The 6,985-nt window shown below is 37.3% G+C and overlaps 1 pseudogene; it reads left to right on the top strand.

Annotated features, from left to right (window-relative positions):
• The first annotated feature begins 2,129 nt into the window (after nucleotides 1–2,129).
• LOC100581591 lies at nucleotides 2,130–2,408 on the top strand (annotated as a pseudogene).
• The last annotated feature ends 4,577 nt before the right edge of the window (nucleotides 2,409–6,985 follow it).

Here is a 6,985-nt window from a genome sequence, read left to right as displayed (position 1 = left end):
TGCATTCCCTTTTATCTAAAACAAACAAAGAAACATCTTCTACTAGCTGAATATTACTAGCTTTTTTTTTTTTAACCTAGTCTCTATCAAGCCAGGCCTTCCCCTGGCTATGATGGTGAGTTATTTTTAGACATATATATGGGATTTTATATTTAGAACTAATAAATTTCTTTTTTAAAAATTTAGCTTAATATCTCAGTCTCTTGAAAGCACTTTAAAACTAGGTTTTTGTCATCCCTATAAACTTTGTGTCATCTTAAAAGTGGAAAACATTCCTCCAAATTCTTAGGGACATTTATAAAGATTGTTGAGTATTAAAGTGCCTTGAATAGATTCCTGTGGAAGTTGATGAGAGACTTTTCCAAGCTTGCTCCTCAGCCATTAATCACGTGTTTGGACACATTCTACAATTAGATTTAACTCCACCTAAAATTTAATGTCATTCCTATTTTCAACCATCTTATTCACTAGAATATTTTCTGTGCCAAACTCCTTAGAGAAAAAAATTATTATGTCTATAGCTTTCCTATAATCAACTTAGCAATGCTATGAAAAAAAGAAATGAATTTTATATGCCATGACTTGTACTTGTACAAATCACACCAAGTTAATCCAGGTTTTTGGAAGGTGGGACATACATTTTTAAATGAATAAATGCAAATGGAATAACATGTAGGCTAAGTGAAAAACTAAGAAAAGACATTATTAGAACTTGGAATTTTATAAATGCTTGTTGAACGTAATAGAAAATTTTACTCACTAGAGTCAACTGAATGAATTACCTAATTATTTTTATTTACTTTATATCTGCACATATTTTCTCTTTCCAGTTGGGTTGTACTCTAATTATATTTCTTTCATTCCTCATTTCTTCTTCCATCCCCAATAGTGTAATACCAGGCACATTATAAGAACTCAATTGTTGGTTGATTCACTTTTTACCAGTGACATCAGTGAAATGCTTTATTCATTCCTTCAGTAAATATTTATTTATTTATTTATATTTTTTATTTTTGAGACAGAGTCTCACTCTGTCACCCCGGCTGAAGTGCAGTGGCATGATTTCGGCTCACTGCAACCTCTGCCTCCTGGGTTCAAGCAATTCTCCTACCTCAGCCTCCCTAGTAGCTGGAATTACAGGTGCCCGCCACCTCGCCCAGCTAATTTTGTAGTTTAGTAGAGGTGGGGTTTCACCATGTTGGCCAGGCTGGTCTCGAACTCCTGACCTCAAGCAATCCACCTGCCTCAGCCTCCCAAAGTGCTGGGATTATAGGCGTGAGCCACCACGCCCGGCCAGTAAATATTTATTGAACCCTTAATTTATTCTGGGCATTGTACTAGGAACTGGGATACATTAGCACAATGCTCCCAAGTTGCTGTCAGTCTGATACAGAACTGGTGAGCAGACATCCAGACAAATGGATAGGCACTTAGAATCCCATATATTAAAAAGCTAGTAAGAGATAGAGTTCCTTTACTTTTAAAGGCAGATTCTAAATCTAAGAGACCATTCTAAAACTAAGGGAAAAGTCTCCTTGGCAACATATATCCACCGAATATTTGAGTCACGATATATTAATAGATTAATTTAAATATAATCTTTACCTGGGCTGTAATGTCTACCTTCTCCTGCCCCATGAGATAGGAAAGTATTTTATCACATAAAAAAGTTATTGGTGGGGCATTGTGGCTCACGCCTGTAATTCCAGCACTTTGGGAGGCCAAGGCGGGTGGGTCATTTGAGGTCAGGAGTTTGAGACCAGCCTGACCAACACGATGAAACCCCATCTCTAGTAAAAATATACAAATTAGCTGGAAGGTGGGCACACGCCTGTAATCTCAGCTGCTCGGGAGGCTGAGGCACGAGAATCACCTGAACTCGGGAGGCGGAGGTTGCAGTGAGCTGAGATCACGCCACTGAACTCCAGCCTGGGTGACAGAAAGAGACTCTGTTTCAAAAAAAAAAAAAGTTATTGATCTTTTAATCTGTTAGGAAGTAGAAATTGGTGGTTACAAAAGAGTATGTAAGAGATTGCCGCAATTTTTTTTTAAAATACAATCTATGAATATAAAAGAAATGGGCTTGTGAGAGGTTTTCTCACTCTAGGCCGATTCTTCAAGCAATCACTATGTCAACAGAAACAGATGTTTCCCTTTCTTCATATGATGATCAGGCATCCAAACTTATTTGAAAAGCTAGAGAGGCACCATTTGTCCGTATTGTAGTGGCAGGTTTTGCAGCAATTGTTGCATGTGGAGTATACAAATTGAAGAGCAGGGGAAATAATAAAGTGTCCCTTCATCTGAACCACATGCATGTGGCAGCCCAAGGCTTTGTTGTAGGATCAATGATAGTTGGTAAGGGCTATTCCATGTATCAGGAATTCTGGGCAAAACCTAAGCTTTAGAAGAAGAGATGCTGTCTTGGTCTTGCTGGAGGAGCTTGCTTCAGTTAAACATCTCATTATCGAAGTTACATATTAATGTTGAAAATAAACTATTTGAGTAGATTCAGATGATGATAACATGGTATTTTGAATATCGGCTTCCTTTCTTGTAGGCTTGATCTGCCTGTGATCGAATTACTAGTAGTCACTAGTTTACTAACAAAGTCATTTGGGGGACTCAAGTTAACACTAAAGAAACACATCACTTAAATCCACTTGGTGGTGTTGAAATGTCCAGCTTCTTAAACTGTTTAGATGAAATTAGTTCTAAAGAGGATAGCAGGCCAACCCTGAAGTACTCCCAGTTTGCCGCAGAAGCTCGCATATTTCCCAGTTAATTTAACTTTTTTCTTCCTGTCCTGTGGACCAGCTTCAGCCTTAGAACTCTGGCAAAAAAGTGCATGGAGTATAACTTGTAAAGCCTCCCACAACTGAAAGTATATATATATATATGTGTGTGTGTGTGTGTGTGTGTGTGTGTGTGTTTGATACGGAGTCTCGCTCTGTCGCCCAGGCAGGAGTGCAGTGGCGCCATCTGGGTTCACTGGAAGCTCCGCCTCCCGGGTTCACGCCATTGTCCTGCCTCAGCCTCCTGAGTAGCTGGGATTACAAGCGCCTGCATTTTTAGTTGAGAAGGGGTTTCACCGTGTTAGCCAGGATGATCTCGATCTCCTGACCTCGGTGATCCGCCCACCTCAGCCTCCCAAAGTGCTGGGATTACAGGCGTGAGCCACTGCGCCCGGCCTATATATATATGTGTGTGTTTTTAAACCAAATCTAGAAAGCTTACAATAGAACTGCATAGTCGTAGTATTTATTAAAGAATCACAATCGTAAGCATGAGAATAATTTATGAATTCTAGTTTAGTTCTTTTGTAATTGCAGAATTATATTTTTGCTGCTGTTATATTAGAATACTTCTTAAATGTCATCTTGAAATAGAAGCATGTACTTTAAGCACTCATGCAAAGGTAAATGAAGAAACTTTTAAAATGTGTGGGTTGTTTATTTTCTCCATAAGAATTGTAAACATTAAATAAATTACTTATAATGGAATTGATTAATGATTTATGAGAAAGCTAGCTTGACCAGACATTATACACAAACTTTTATATGCTACAGAACGCCATTGCACTTGTGAAATTCTCTTGTCTAACCTGAATTTACATTCCATGGTGATATCATGGTATATGCATTGTTATTAAAATAAGTGACCATGTCAAAAAAAAAAAGAAGAAATTAGAAGGTTGCACCTCAACATGCTAATAGTGGCTGACTATGGAGGAATTACTACTTATTTTATTTTCTTTGGGCTTTGATATTTCCAAATTTCCTAAAACTGGCATATTTTATAAAATATTATTTGCAAAGAAGGTCATAGTTCATGAATCTCCCATACTTCGAGAGGAAGAACTACTTTTAATTTCAATATTGAGAACGCTGTAAGGGTTAGGAACAGAGAAAAGACTGAATGAAACTAAATAAAATTCTTAGAATGAGAGAAGTCATTGCTGCTTTATTTATCCAGGAACTGACTCTGAGTTTTGAATCCTAGGACTGTTACCACATGTGGTATTTCTCTGGTAGAAAATGAGTGATCTCCATTTTGAAAAATCTGGTTCAAGTGGCAAGCTGCAAAAGGGTCCTTTACCTTCCCTCATTCCAACATAAAAATATTGAGGTTTATCCATCTGTTCCAGGGCTCCCTACTTCATAATTTATCTATAGGTATAAGGCCATTTAACCTATGTCACATGACTGGCATTTGAAATAGAAACAGATGTTAGCATTTTTTTCCTCACCCCCTCCACCCTTATAATTTTGATGTAGATGATTCAAAGACCATGAGGATGCCCTATGTCAGACATGAAAATTTGGATAGACAAAAGTTACTTTAACTGGATGGCAAAAATGCCAGGAGTGGTTTGTTTTTATGGCATCTGCTATCTCCTACAGCACCCTAGAGTTATCTGTATACATTGTATATTTTTCATTTTGTTTTTAACCAGTATGGTAAGCCTCCAGACAAAATTCTATTTCGATTTCTTTTGAAATTTCTTTTTCTTCTTTCTCTTTTCTTGCATACATTCCTCTCTCTTTAGTTGCCTCCTTTGGCTTTTTCTCCCTTTTGTCCTTAGTATCCAGTATCAGTCCCAGTAATTGCTTAATCATACTGGGGGTCAGTCCCAGTCATTGCTTAATCATACTAGGGGTATGGAAAGCTAAAGAACACAGTAACTCAATGTGTCACATTTGCCATTTGTTCTCATCTGCCTTTCTCTCTATTGCCCTGCTGTATTCTGCATCACAAGAATTGTGTTTCCCAGGATTCCTTACTAACTGCTTAGGTTCATCCAAATGGGAGGCAATGGCAAAAGACTGGAAGGTAGGAGAAAGGGTGCTTCAGGTGATATCTCCAGCAGTCATTGTGCCTCCTCCGTGGCTGCAGCTCCTACTGGACAGTCCTTCCTTCTGGGGTCCTAGCACCCACTGGGCAGTCCCAGTTGTGGTGCTAGTTCCCTGTTGCACCCTGGCCTCCAGACTCTGGGAAGAGCTCCCCACTGCATTGCCCCTGCTAATATCTTGGTGGCTACACTACCCCCTGGGATAGTGCAGCTTCTCAGTTTCTCCATCACCTACAGAATCCGTTTCTCATATTTAAGTCTCTTGGTTTATAAGTCTTAGAGGGGTTTCCATTTCCTGACTAGACCCTATTGTTATACTCTAGAAAAAGATATTACATAGTTCTGAAAAGAGACCCAAAACGATGAATGCAGTAAAGTCCATGTTAATTTTAATTCTTGGGAATGGTGTGGGTTGATTTCAGTTCTGTTGTAAACTTTGGAAGCTTCAGATCAATGTTTGCCAAATAGGAAAAAATAAATACATTGGTACTTAGGGGAAGGAAATGTTATTTTTAAGAGTCTAAGCTACATATTTAAAACAATAGACTGCTTAAAAAAGAAAATCTTAAGATATATAAAAATAATCCCATTTCCTCTGAAATATTGCAAATCATTATTTCCTTTATGAAAAATTCAGTCGATATCTATTTAGAAAATAAAAATATTCAGCTGTGCTTTTACAACAAAATTTAAATTTATTATGTTTTTAAATTAAAGTTTTAAATTTGAATTAAATAATTAAAAATGTATGGGGTACCTGCTGTGTATTATGAAGCATACAAAGATGAATAAGACAAAAGCAGTTCAAAAGACAAAATACCAGAAAAAAATGCATATGTATGAAAACAAAGTCCATGTATAAAATCACCCTTCATTTAAGTTAAGTTTAACTGACATTTATATGATACCTATTTTTGTTTTGTTCTGGAATCAGAACAAAGATTTACTGTTAGGATACTAGTGATATAATGCTTTTATCTTTTTTTCTATCAGCTTCCTCAGGTTGAAAATATAATGCTGATTTCATCTTATACCACCTTCCTCCTTGCTCCCCTCACTCCTGCTATACAGGCCTTATTGCTATTCCTTAAACAAGCTAAACATGCAGCAGAGGCAGTGAAAGGATGGTTACATAACAGAAGATCAATCAAACAACAAAATATATTAATGATGATGGATGGGTGACAGATTCCTCATTGTCAGAGAAGAGAGTTACAGATACATGAAGGAAGAAAAGTGGAATGAACATTCTGTGTTGGATTGCAGTTAGAGATACAAGTGTGAATCCCTGGATTTCAGTATGTATAAAAATAAATGTAGACCTAACATATATGCATTTCCTAATTCTGGCCTGGAATGGCAGTTCCCCAGTACTAGTGAGTACACCAAGTGTCCAGAAGTTGGCTCCTAAATACTATTCTCCACTAAAAAATCATCAGGACTCCTTATAAAAATGGCTGATTCCAGGGTGGTACAGGGAGGGTACAAGATGACCCTGGAACATTTTCTTGTGCCACTGAGAAAGAAAATACTTAAAAAATGATGGAGACATGTCAAAGGGACACAGAAGCCAATCTGAAGGAAGTTTCCATTGGCCCCAAATGGGAACTATTTTAACAAGAAAATAAACACTGCTTGGAACATAAACTAATAAACTGAATTTTGGTGAAACTTTATATACTTTCAAAGTACCACTTTACAAAATACTTATTAATTATAAAGGGAAAAAGAGTAGCTGTAAAGTGGAGAAACCTGGCCGACATCACGTTAATCAAGTAATCAGAGTTAAATGGAACAAATCTAAGTTCTCTGCCCTCTGAGAGGGGAAGAACAAAGCATTACTTCCTGACAAGGATTCAATACCTGAACTCATGAGGATCCCTCAGACAAATCCAAACTGAAGAACATTCTACAAAATAACTTGCCAGTAATTTTCAAAAATATCAAGGTCTTGGAGGTCAAGAAAGACTGAGGAATTGTTTGGTACTGAAGGAGTCTAAGGAGATGTCACAAGTAAATTTAACAGGTGATTCTGTGCTGCTTCCATTGTCTGTAAAGGAGATTTTAAGTGTTAATTTTCTGATTTTGATGGTTGTACTGTGGTTATGAATTCATAATCTATTCCAAGTTATG

The sequence above is a fragment of the Nomascus leucogenys genome, chromosome 9, assembly GCF_006542625.1.
Source record: "Nomascus leucogenys isolate Asia chromosome 9, Asia_NLE_v1, whole genome shotgun sequence".
In the NCBI taxonomy this organism is placed as follows: Eukaryota; Metazoa; Chordata; class Mammalia; order Primates; family Hylobatidae; genus Nomascus; species Nomascus leucogenys.
The sequence above is the reverse complement of the archived record's forward strand: the minus strand, read 5'-3'. Positions and strand labels throughout refer to the sequence as shown.